Below are 12,711 nucleotides of genomic sequence, written 5' to 3'. Positions count from 1 at the left end.
TAGGCACACTACTTCCTAAGTTTGAGCAAGGGAAACTGTTTAATAAGTGTTTACTTCTGGATCATAGAATCATAGAATCAGCTGGGTTGGAAAGGACCTCAGAGATCATCAAGTCCAACCCTTGATCCACTACCACCATGGTTACTAGGCCATGGCTAATGTACAGGAGTTTCACACAAACATAGAGGAATTGTCTTCTCTGTCCTCTGTCAGCTACTAGCCCTATGGAACCACACTTGAGCATCCTAGAGGCCTGGGATCCCCCAGCTTAATGTGGCTTCATTGTCCTCTCTGAGAGCCATTACTAGAGTCAGCTTCTTTTTTTGGTCAGTTTTTTAATTGGGGCTGATTAAGTCTCCCAGGTGGGGCTCTTCAAATGTCAGTGTAGATAATCCTGTCTGCATGAATGATGAAGCAGAATATGTGATACAAGGGTATTTCTGCCTTAAATGCCTGTTTCCAGTAAATATTCATAAAAAGAAGTTGGTCTTGCAGTCTGATAACAAAACCAAAATTAAATGCAGAGTTGGGCTCATGCACATTTCATGAAATCGTGTAATCTGATACCTCACTCCCCACAGTGAATCAGTCTGAAGCTTTTTTTATTCCTAGCATGGGAAGCTTCAATGCATAAAAGTCTGAGTCTTTGACTTAATCTTCTCACTAAATATTTGCAGTAGCACACAGTAATATTTGTTCATACTGTACCTGCACTCTACATTTTTCTCATAGAGTGTGGAAAAAGGTAACCATATTCATCATGAGGACAGTTGTATTTTTCTGGGGTCCTGCATTTGTTGGACTTTTCCTTTCCTGCTGAGGTGAAGAAACTTTCTGGTACTCAGTTCCTGCTTGCTTGGCTGGTCTCAGCCTTGTCCGGTATGGACAATGGCTGTGTCTCCTGGCAGTATGGAGGCTGTTTCTCCTCCACTTCTCCAGGTTTCCCTGCTGGTGGTAGTGCTCGTGCTGAACTGAGCTGTTCACTGTGAGCACTTGCAACAAAGCACTGGAGCTCTGCCCAGATACTCATAAACAAATAAAATACGTTGTGGGATATATATTGTGCAATCTAAAGTAATCAAAAGGAATTACAAAAAAACCCAAAACCAAACAAACAAAAAACAGCAAAAAACCAAAACAACAAAAAAAGATCCTATTCAACATTTCTGCAGTTGTTGCCTTTCTCCTGGGGAAAAAAACACTTGCTTTGTGTGTAATTCCTGTTCTTTGATACATGTGTGAAAGAGCTGGGGGGGGTCATTGATTGCATTTTTAATTATTATTTTAAAAACACCATAATTTTCAGTATAGATTGCTGTTACAAAATAGAACCTGGTTCTCTGTAACCTCAGCATCAAGCTGATGATTGTCTTGTCTCAAAAGAGCCAAACCCGAAGTTTCTCTGGTATAATCAGACTAAGCCTGAGCGCTTGCATTGCTTGTCTCACTGTGATGGAAAGCTGGAGTAGCTTAGTAGTTGAGGATGAGGAAATTTTATAATTAAAACAGAAAAGCACTACCCTAGCAATACTTTCAGTATTGCTGCTCCCGCTATGATCCATGGCAGTAAGGAAAGCTTATTCTAATTCCTGCAGCCTTTTAAAACATGAAGAGGGTGCTTGAAGCGAAGATCCTGCTTCCTTGGGCATGCTGCTAATCCTTGAGTTTGTACAGAATTTCTGTAGCTGTGACTTCTGGTGTGGATTTAGGAAAGAGACATTCAGGCTTTCCCAGACAGCATAGTTTTTGAAGGTGTTATTTTAATCATGGTAAAATATTGTTATTGCTGCTTTTTTAAAATTCTTTTGCCGCTGTTGGTTTTTTTTGTTTTTTGGAAGGGGGGTGGGTGTTTGTTTGTTTTATTTCCCATGAGTTCTTGAATGGATTGAAGAGTGTTGGATTGGTCCTTGCCGTTTTCCCTTTCCGATGCCTCTCTCACGGAAACAGTTTGCTGGCAGCAAAGTTTCTATATCTCATTCCCTGTCAAATTCCTCAGTCCGTGTGATAAAGGAGTTTCATGAGAGGCAGGAAGAGGAGGAGGACAGCATTCATGTCAAGTCTCTGATTGCAGCAGGGGCAGAGGAGCTTGGTGGGCACCTCCAGGAGGAGGAATTGTAGGGAGTGGGAGCCAAGCATGGGAGAGAAGCACTGGAGCTCTGGGGTTCACCAAACAAACAATTGTCTCTTTCCAGTTGATGCAAGCAGGGTGTTAAAAGTTAGTAGTACAAATTGTGTTACCAAATCCTGTTAATTATGAATTAATGAAGAACAGCTCTACAAAGAGGGGTCGATGTAATTATTCAGTTGCTTGTGACGTGGTAATCAGATTTTTAGATCTTCTTATGTGATGCTGGAATTCAAGCTGAAAATAATATTCAAAATTGCAGACTGATATATTTAAAATGATTCAGCTTCTAACTATAGAAGAACAGATCTAGCTTAAAATTAAATATTTTTTCCAAAAGGTAAACTCATTCTATTTTGCTAACATTATAGCTATTAATGAAGTGGGTTTAAATGTGTCACCCTATCTCTATCTCATTGTACTTATTTTTTTAATTGCTCCTTAGCTTAGGAATAAGTCTGTCCCTGATGGCTTAAAAATGCTGAAACTTTCTGAGCATGAAAAGAAAAAAGTGGATAGATGTGTATTAGCTCATCGTGTCTTTACCATGGAGATTGTTGGATTTTATCTGGTGTGACTGAGTAGAGTGAATGAGGAATATGTGTTTAAAAATTGGATTTTTTTCTGAAGTGGTTATAAGCCTTAAAACTCTCCCACTCAATAACTATTTAATAATTGCAACAACAGCCTGTGTCTTTAGGATTTTTTCCCCCTTCACTCATTGAGCTATATTCAGAAATTACAAGGTCCTTAGCAAATATTGATATTTATAAAGTCAGTTTATTACAGCTTTTTGTTTCCCCTCTGCTGAAGTTGGATTTACTTAACAGTTCAGTTGTAGTACCATACCATGAAGATTTTCTCTGTCTGCTAAGGGCCTGTGACTCTTCATAGAAAAGACTCTGTTAAATGTGGAAGTAGTTTCAAGACTCAGCTTTGTTGTGTACCTTGCTGGGTCAGGTTAAAACAGTGTCGGCCTAGTTCTTTGCAGCTGATGCTCCTCTTAATTCTGCTTCTTCTGAAGGGCTTATCCTGTTAACTGAGACTTGCCAGCACTCCAGTCTCTGCCGGTTATCAGTGTGGAGTGCCAGGAAGTGTGATTTGTGTTGTGTCATCTTTAGGCTGAGGAGAGACTTGGTTGAAAGGGGGATGGGGTAAAACAATGACTAACAAAGCATGAAAGTCTGATTTCTTTATACTCTGCATTCAGGAATGTCAACACTTGCTATTACTGCCCAATGTCTACCCCTTAATATAGAGATACAGAGGGTTTCATGTCAAGTGGTTCAGTCTGAAGCTTGTCTATACAAGTAATCGGAGTAACCTGTAATTCTCTTAATTTTAAATTCAATTTATTCACATTTTTGGATAAACAGTAATGCAACTACACAAATCAGTGAGTGAACCGCTGAATTAGATGTGTTTATTCACCATTTATGCTGGACATACATTGTAACTTTAGATTGAGTTAATTCTTCTAATAAGCTAAAGCAACCCCCCAAATATTACAATTTAACGGCAACAAAACAAGCCCATTTGCATTCCATTTGCAGTCTTTGAATGGATGTACCTTAAAAAAAAAAAAAAGTTAAGAGACACATGGTATTATGACATATTGTAACTCACAAGAATCCCAGTCCTGGTTATAGTACATTGAACAAGTCACCCTGATGTTTGGAGGAGCAACCTGCTACCATGAAGGAGGTAATTTTGTTTTTCCAAAGCCTGCTGATACCACTCTCAAGCTTGTAGAAGTCAGTGACTTCAGAAAGCATCAGTATTGCTTTAGATGCATTTAGATGCTATTCCAGGGTCTGGAATAGCAAAGCTGTCCTTACCTGGCTCCCAGTAATATATTTGTATGGTTAAAGTTCGCTGGTCACATCTGAACTGGTGAACTGGACCCTGCCTTTGCTAGTCATAAAAATGAGAATGCTTGTTATAAGGAAGTTGAAGCCTGCAGGTAGTAAATTGTCTCTTTAAAGACTGAATTAGAAGTCGGGTAAAAGATATACCCATCTATCAAAGACTTCAAACTTTTTGTGGTTGCTACTTTTTATTTTTAGGAGGTAAGGAGGGTTTCAAAGCAGATTTTAGGAATCTCTTAGCAACAAGGAACCATCTTTCAAAATTTGAAGTTTCCTCTGAAGAAAATAGAAAGAGGGGAAAAAAACCCCTCTCACAAATTAAATTTTAAAGTATAATAAGTCTGGCCAAAAGATATTCTGAGAAACAATTTGCTAAAGATACCAGAGCCTACAATAAATCATTTAAATTGAATCATTTCAAGTACATCAGAAATGGACATCCTGCCAGACAGACTGGAGAGCTGATAGATGCCTGAAGTGTAAAAGAAATACACAACAAAGATAAACCACAGAACAAAAGCTAAATAATTGACTTTCCTGAGAGATTTTAATGCAGGAACTTCATTTCATAGGTAATATTTTGAGAATTGGTCTCAAATTGAAATGTTGGTGGAAAAGACTTCTAGAACATTTAAAAAAAAAAAAAAAAAAAGGTAGCAAATTGCCAGGCATAGATAACATTCATACAAGAGATCTTATAGTAACTGCCTGTGACAACACTGATCTGACAACTGTGATCTGTTACTTAAGACAGCTGCGAGATCAGAGGCAGGAAAATAAGTGAACACAATTTCAATATATTAAAAGCATTCCAGAAATAGTCAGGGTACCACAGACCAGCAGGTCTGTACAGGCAAGTTGGTGTGTTTCAGTAGGAACAAAGACCACAGAAGTGATAAACACGTGGGCAAATACAATTTATCTCATTATTTGAGGAAAGTATTTGTGCATTTCAAATAGATGACCTTTAGCCTTAAGGTGGGACATGCAGTTATTTAGGTCTCTTCTTTCCCCTCTTCTTCAGCTTGCAGAATTGAACTTGTAGTTGGTGTCAAAAGCAAAAAAAAAACAACAACACAAATTTGTTCTGTAATCATATAACTTTGTGGAAAAGATACTTACTTAACAACCAGAAACAGTATACTATACCACAGTGTAACTTTGTGTTAAATTAGATGTATGTCAATAAATAACTGGGTAAGAAATAATAATAATAATTATTATTAAATATAAATAATAAATAATAGTGGACTGAAATTAACTGTCTGGCATCAAGCACACTAAATGACCTGCATGTAGTCAAAATGTATGACTGCTGACGCACATTAATTTAGATGTGAATGTTTGTTCAGTTTTGGTCAAGTTCTGGCCACAAGATTTGAGTGAAGCTTACTTTGTGGTGAGTGTGGCGTGGACATTAACTAGATTCCTATGAAATCTGCCAAATCTGAATTTTCTCCTGTCTTCATACGTGGTCAGCACATGTGAGACTGGATGTGCATGACTCTTTTTTTACATTGCTAATATCTTCTTGGTAAGAAGGTACAAAATAAATAAGGTAAGGTGTCATCTTGGCATTAGATCCTGGGCTTAAGGAAAAAAAGATTCTTTGGACTAATAGTGCCTTCAAGCTGTTCTATGGGTACAGCCTCTGTAAGGTGTCTAACTTTGCATGTAGACTGAATACTTTTTTTTTCTTCCTACTTGTCATCCTAAGCAGAAAGAACTTGCGTTTCACCAACTGTGTAGAAAGTTACTGATGGCCTGTGGGTGTTTGAAAAGATAAGTAACTGGGGGGGGAAAACCCCACCTTAATACTGATTTGTGTAAAACATTTAATATCTTAGGATGGTGAAATAGCTTTAAAGTGAAAGAGATTTACTAGACCAGCCAAAAGGCCTTCACCTGCATCTACACATCAGCTGGTACATCAGCTATGTGCCAGTTTTGTACCAAAGAATTACAAAATGAGTGAAGATTACTAGAAAGGTCCAATTGCTTCCATGGAAATATTTTCTTTGACAAAATCTGTTCTTCAGGCTTCAGGAATATACAGATAAACTTATGCTATTCTCTTTAAGGCATAAATCACCAAGTTTGCACCATTGTTAGTTTGCACATGTTGTGTCATATGGAAGAAAGCATATGTTTGTGGGTGGCTACCGATAAGTTTGTATGGTTTAGAGAAGTATTCAAAAATCTTTTCATCGCTGTAACTTGGTGCTGCATGTTTGTCATGAATCATGCTAATTAAGCTCCAGATCATCTACCTGTCATATAAGGACGGGAGCTAAAATTAGCTTTTACCAAACATATTTTAGTGCAATACATTCAGTGCATTTCACTGCAATAAACCCTTTATTGCTGTGAGTATAGCAAGGTGCTTAGAGTGGGCTGATGAATGCAAGGGGGTTTGTTGTTGCTTTGACCTAACTTCCACTGTGATTTCTAGTATGAAGGAGTACTTTGTTTATTTATATGTCATGCTAACATGAAATGTAAAGACTCTAGTACGATGCTGATGTCCAGAAATGTGAGTTGTGTAAGACATTTTCTAACCTTTTGGCTCATTTGTCTTTCTTGACAGCAATAATAAAATACAATCTTTGAGATGTACATTAGCTTCAAGCACTTAGTGAGAGTTGGAGAGAAAGCATTATTATTGTATTAAAAATCTTTTATGGAACTTGTTAAACACTATTTTCTATTAAATTTGGTTGCTTTATTCACCCCATGGATGAACATTTTCCTAATCAAGTACATTTGTATTTTGATCACAAACCCAATAAAATTTGTCTGCTATATTTCCCCCATTCCTCATTCCTTCACTTTTTCTCCTTCATTATCCCCTAGATGTTGACATTTTATTTCTTCATATTTTTTAAGGAATTGGTCATATATTTTCACTTAACGATTGTTATGTTAGCAGCTCCTGCATGTGGTATTCCAAAAGCTTGTTTGTGCCTGGTGACAATTTCTCACAGCATATTTTAGTCTACACTCACACCATTGCCAAATCTTGGTATTTACTTGGCACCATGAGGTTCTCATTTTATACTGTGTTGTATCTCAGTGCCATGAATCAGTCTGTAGTATGTGTTGTTGACTTGGGCAACATAAAATACTCCTTTGCCTCTGGTTAACAGGATGCATAGAAAAGTGTACTACCCATTGTGCATGTGGATTTCAAGAATTTAAAGAGTAACCTTTCTTTTTAAATCTGCCATTTACCATTTTTTTGCCCCTTAGTTATTAATGTAATTAGGTGGTCTCTTCGTACACGTTTTCGCTGTCTTGCCTGTACCTTGTTATTGTTTTAGAGCAGCACACGTCTTGCATTACTTGAGGTGTCTGCATCATGGATGTCTACTTGTGGATTATGTGCACTGTAAGCCTGTGGTGCAGGCAGTGAAGTCTAGAATATTACTCACTTCATCCTAGAGAGAGAGCTTAATTAGACAGTGAATTCAAATGTTATCTAAATTACCTAAATTATCTAATTATCTAAAGTTAGGCAAAATAAAAAAAATCGTACTTCAGGACCTAATGAATTCATAAATACAAATGTTGAACAGGAAGGTGTTAAGTTTCAGTAGTTCGTACATAATATGGATGATAAATGAAAACTGTTACTTTAGGAGTTAGGAATTTTCCTTTCAGACTGGGAACTTTCAGACATTGAGCAACTTTGTTCCTGATTCAGGTTTTGGAGAGAGAAAAACATAAGTCATCCCAAGTGACTCACAAATTATTTAACCATAAAGTATGAACTCCTCTTGCAAGTTCAGATGGTGCTGTTTGTCCTTAACCATTATGTAATATAAGCATTTCTAGGCATTTCAGGGATTATTCTGTCATATGTGATATGTGTCCATGTTCAGCATAAGTTAAGCAACTTCCTTGTGTTGTGGCTGGATGTGAAAATAGGGACTTTCTAAGTCCCTTTTGCATTTTTTTATGTGAAATTCTTTGCTGTGTAGCAAATCTGAGATGTGTGCACCACTTAGACTCACATGGAAGTAGTAGTGAGGCGTTATTTTGGAATATAGTGGTATAAAGGCTTGGAGCCCTCTCTGCATCTGAATTTTAGCCTTAGTCACTGAAATTTATCTCCAACTTGAAGCGTCATGCCTAAATTTAAATGGTAAATCCTTAAGAGCAAAATAATTAGGGTATTTATTTCTGGGACACATCTTCCATGTTTTTAAGCACTACATAGATCATTGATAGGTTTGCTGCACAAGAAAGAATTTTACTCTGGAGAAGTAACAAACAGAGAAGAGACTAGTCAATGAAGAGTTGAGTTTAGCTAACAGTTGTCATGTGTACACTTGCATGATTTCTGTTTGTAGTGCTCAACTGAGTTTTACTGATGCAGTGAAATTTACTCTGTTACCACTTTTAACATCTATCAATATTTTCTCAGCCTTCTATCAAAATATTGCTGAAAACTGAGCCTGAGGAAAAAATTTTGAAATTAATAACTAATACACATTCTACTAAGTATGGGTGGGGTGAGAGTAATTTCTAAACTATGCAGTTTTTTTTAAGGCATCGACAGCACTGCCACCATTCTCTACTTTACTGAAATATCTTCCATTTTGAGGTAGGCCTAATAAAGCTTTTAATCCTTCTTTTAGGTTAAGAACCCCTCTCTGTTCTGCTGTTTAAGAAAATTTTTGCCTTGTGTTGTCCAGTATTTAGGAAAAGTAGTATAATAGTTTGTATTGCAGCACTTCATATGAAAAGAACTAACAGTCTTGGAGAGGTGACCTGTGCACCTCGAAGGTGTTGGTGTTGCTCAGTGTGATGTGATGTGATGAGTTGATCAACTAAAGAAACTTTCTGTGCATCTTTCTAGTATGTGAGAAAGTCAGGTTTTCCTGTGGCAGACAATAAACAATGTAAAAAATCATCTCCCAATGGATTTGCTCAGTGTTAAGCAGATAAAAGCGAAATTGTGGGAAGAATGATGAGTGCTGTTCTTGCTTTCAAGGAGCAGTGGAACTGTTCATGCAACAATACAGTGAGATTGCTTGCAGTCAAAATTGTGCTGTGCTTCTCATTTAACAAAATTGTGCTGCTTCTGTTTACCCATTATTGAGTCATTGGTTCCAAGGGAGAAAAAAAGACATGGTATTTTAAGCCATTTGTACAAATTCATACTTTCCAGTCAACCACAGGATTTGGATTTACTTTCCTTGGGAAACTGTAAATTGCTGAAAGTCTTCTGCTTTTGTATTTTCTGAGTGATAACACTACCTGCTTGTATAGCTATTGTGGAGATGATACCAATCTTCCAGAGGCACAGCTTTACATTTTAGAGATTCTTTTTTAAAAAGGTAATGTTTAAATACTTCATCAATCTTGTTTGATAGAAGGACGTTGCTCTTGCATTTTTTTCGTTACTATGTGGACAAAATATCACAGTCTTATTCTGTAGAATGTTTTTCCTTCCACGAACTTGTAGTTTGAGCATACTCAGTTTATTCAGCAAAATACACAAGCTGGTACTTCAGTGTGTCTCTTTGTAAAGGGATTAGCTCTGTGATAGTTACTTCTTATCTCAGGTACTGGAATTGAAAGTGGCCAAGTGAAAATATTTTCTAATGGTGTCATTCTTCCCAATACCTGTGCAGTATGAGATGGTTGAGTGGTCCAGCCAATGAAAAGGTGACCTGCTGCTACTAAAGATCAAAGGAAGTCAAAGGAGCTCTTTTTAACTGGTGGCTGAAGAAAAAAACACTAGTAATATATATTAGAAGAGTCTTGCTTTACCCAGCAAAAATGAACCCTAGGGATAGTTTGGAAATTTTAAATGGGGGTAGGCTTGGGTAAAGGGAGGAAAAAAAAATGTTATTTTTTGGTTTTTAAAAATATTATAGGAAAAAAAAACTGTTCATGTAACCTGGTGAGTTTATTTAAGTGGGATGAAATTTCCAGGTGCTCAGCAGGGTGGGGGTTGTTGATGTTACTGATAGCATCCTCCTTTTATATATTCCATGCTTTTCCTGAAATCCCAAGGGTGGCATAAGGCAATTTCATTCACAGGAAAGAAAGGGCTGAAATCTGCCTTGAGTTCTGGAGGGATGCAATAATTACCAGTAAGTAGTAATTACTTACCAAAAAGTCTTACTCTGGTATAGATGAAGCCGTGTCTCTACAGCAACTTTGTTGGGAAAGCGTGATCCCAAGTGTGAGTGACAGCTTTTGTAAAGTGCTCCCAGATCTACCTGTCTGACATCAGCCCGTGTAAAAACCACCCTGGCAGAGCTGATATGGACATGGGGGCTTGTGAGGCCATCCCACCTTGTCTCTGCCGGTACGACAGTCGTGTCTGTCCTGCAAGCTGAGCCTGGCTTTGCTGGCAGCTCCCCGTCCTCCCCCTCTGCCGCCCTCTCCCCCAGATAACTTTATCCTCATATCACAGATACTCAGCGCTCCGGTCTGGATTTCATTTCTTCTCCTTCAGCTCCGTGTGATCTCGCGCGCATTCCTGACGCGTTACCAACAGCCCACGGCTCTGAGAGTGCCGGATCAGCTTTCAGTGGCAAAAGCTCGGAGAGGAAACAGGCCGGTTCCTCCATGAGCAAACAGCTGGGCAGTTGTGGATGGAATTAATTGCTGATATACACTGGTTGTGTTTTTCTTCTCTTGTCATTTCCTTTGCAGCTGTGAAAGGCAAGTTTTTTAGGCTTTGAAAACAGCACAGACCTTCTCAGTGGTAGTGATGTAAAAGCACTGAAATATATATGCAGATTAGGATTTGCATATGAAATAAAACCTATCCTAATCTGTAACAACCAGCAGTGTTGACCTTGATATTCAAATTCCAAGTGCACCTTCCCAAAGTAATTTCTTAACTTTGGATTTCTAGCTTGAAAAAAAAAAAAAATCTGTTTGGGGAGGTTTTTATTTCTGAATGCAATAGTCATTGTTTTCTGAAAATAGGAACCTGAAGCTGAGTGTTGAAAACAAGCTGTTAAGAAAATAGTTGTCTTCCATCTACAGTCTTGGAGCTATTACACAAAATGGACTGAGGCTGCTTTAGCCAAATGTGGGACAGTCAAGTTGCTGAAAGTCATGTTCCAGGCCAGCAGTTATGGGAAATTTATCACGGGGTTGGAAAATACATATGTTATCAACAGGGCTGCCTGTCTGCCTCGAGGCTTCACCCAGCCCATAACAATGCAAAAACAAACCGCCCATCACAAATCAAAAAATGCTGTCAAAAGTAGGTTCTGAGCACTCATGCCGTCAGATGCTGCAGCTTGTTGGGTTTAGTTGTAAAATCAGTGGAAAAATGTGTGGTACCTGTTGTTGAAGAAAATATTTTGTGAGCTGCCACCCTGTAAGTCCCACAGATATTTTTTTCCCTTGTTTATTAAACTGTTTTAAATGTTTTACAGAATTGTTTGGCCTCCCCTTCCAGCAGGCTTATGCTGCCACACAGTTTACTCAGGGGAAGATCTATTGGTTCTTTTTTCAAAATAATTACAACTCTCCCAGGTATTTCACTAGTACACAGTATTTGCATGATGTGTATTTATAAATAGTCTTATATGTCGGATGGATTCTTTAAACAAATGCTAGAAAAAGGTTTTGTTGTTTTAAGACCTGGTCCCAGGAACTAAATAAATGAAGTTGTACAAATATGCTGAAAATGTTCCTACCAGCTTGTGTTGTGCAACCCCTTGTTACCACAAGACGAGTATTTCAAAGGTCCCACTGAAACCGGGGCCATTATTTGTGGTAAATACTGTGCAGGGTGAGGAAGGGTTGACAGACCAAAATCTTAATAAATAAATAAAAATTACACAACCCTTGAAAGGAGCCAGACTTTGAGTCACAGCACCCACATCAGCCAAACTCTTGCAGAGACTGCTGCAGAGATCTGTTGGACTGTACTTGCAGCCAGTACAAAGTAGTGAGTGCATCCTAGTTTTTCAGTCCTCCCATGCCAGGGATTTCCGCTGCGACCTTGCGTCTGTCACAGCTAACAGCACACAAGGGGACACCAAACCAAGTATGCAGGAAGTTCAGCTGTAGTAATTCAATTGTAAATCTGGGCCAGAGTCAGTGTATTGGAATCGTGGCTGTTACTTCAAAGAGTGAAGGCTTCCCCTTTGAAAGCCTTCTAGTTTTTATAGCTATATAAAAGTTAACTGTTACGTAAGTTGTGTGTTATACATATGCATATACGTCTGTATTTGTATGTTTTGATAAAACACGTATGTATTATATGTATTGATAAATATGCATGTATCATAGGCACTCTGTCCCATATCTGTCATACTAAGTACTTTTTTGGCAGGTAACAAACAGAAGTTATGGAAACAATTAAAATTCCTGTGCAGCACTGGATTACTTATTTGTTTGGAAGAGTGGGTGGTGTTGTAGGGAGGGGAAAAAAGGCAGATATGTGCTTCAAAACCAAAACGTAAAAGCATTCTGGAGTGGTTTTACCAGAAGATCTTCTTGCCTATTTGTGCTTTGACAGAAAGGTCTGAGTATCAGGAATGCAGTTCTGGGGTTTGTACTCTGGTGTATCTTATTAGTAAATATTTAAGAAATTATAGAACTGTGGTTGCTTTTATGGCCAGTAACCAACTGTGTTCATTTCAAAGCACTAAACAGTGTGTGAGAACAGTGCTCTTAACTGCCCTGCATTGCAAGAAGTTGTTAAAATTTAGAAAGTCATTGTTCTCTGCTCTACCT

The 12,711-nt window shown here is 38.1% G+C and overlaps 1 protein-coding gene across 3 annotated transcripts in view; it reads left to right on the top strand.

Annotated features, from left to right (window-relative positions):
• Window positions 1-12,711, top strand: part of ADD3 (adducin 3) — a 98,182-nt gene that overhangs the window by 37,077 nt on the left and 48,394 nt on the right. The window lies entirely within an intron of this gene.

This window comes from Myiozetetes cayanensis, unplaced genomic scaffold, assembly GCF_022539395.1.
Source record: "Myiozetetes cayanensis isolate MyiCay16 unplaced genomic scaffold, myiCay2020 scf10, whole genome shotgun sequence".
Classification (NCBI taxonomy): domain Eukaryota; kingdom Metazoa; phylum Chordata; class Aves; order Passeriformes; family Tyrannidae; genus Myiozetetes; species Myiozetetes cayanensis.
The sequence above is the reverse complement of the archived record's forward strand: the minus strand, read 5'-3'. Positions and strand labels throughout refer to the sequence as shown.